This window comes from Seriola lalandi, unplaced genomic scaffold (assembly GCF_002814215.2).
Source record: "Seriola lalandi dorsalis isolate HSWRI2012SDOR001 ecotype SW California unplaced genomic scaffold, Sedor1 jcf7180002054907, whole genome shotgun sequence".
Taxonomy (NCBI): domain Eukaryota; kingdom Metazoa; phylum Chordata; class Actinopteri; order Carangiformes; family Carangidae; genus Seriola; species Seriola lalandi.
Genome location: NW_019525459.1, coordinates 398,471 through 399,250, shown reverse-complemented (window position 1 = coordinate 399,250; position 780 = coordinate 398,471).

Here is a 780-nt window from a genome sequence, read left to right as displayed (position 1 = left end):
AGGCCTCGAAGGGAAGACTGGTGGTGACCATCGTCCGAGCCTGGGGACTGAAAGGAGATTACTGGGGCAGGACTGAGGGGTGCGTAGAGAACAAGTCGAGATACAGAGAGATGGCACAGTGAATGTGATGCATCAAACACAAATATTGATACAGGTATTTTCGTTTCCATTTCACAGATATGCTAAGATGTGGTACGGCTCCATCTACCGCAAGACCCGTGTGATCAGATCAAACAGCCCTCACTGGAACGCACGTTATGATCTGGGCAAGGTCAGTGTTAATCTTCTTCTCACACAGCAGCTTCCAGATTTCTGCGCTGACAGTGAAAGAAATTAAAATCAAAACTGGAATTAAATTTGTTTTGTAAACGAGAGATTTAGTGATTTTACGTTTGTGATCAAGCAAAAGACAGAATACATTTATTTGTTTAACACCTTTCAATCACACGACAGAGAAGAAACACAAGATAACATAAAAACACAATATAAAAGGAACATTTAAATCGGATTTAAGTGTATAATAATACCGAAGCTAAAAAGTCTAACTTAATAAAATGCAGTAGCAAACAGAGAAGTTTTCTAAAACAAGTGCGAGTTGAGGCAGAATTTTCCGGGAGTTTGTTCCAGGTTTGCAGAGCATAGAAACTGAATGCTGCTTCCTTTGACCTGTCCCAGATGATATGAGGAGTCTGGATGGGTCACAACAGAGCAACAGATTAGAAATGTATCTGACCCCAAACCATTCAGTGCTGTATAAACTAACATGATAATCTGAAGGTC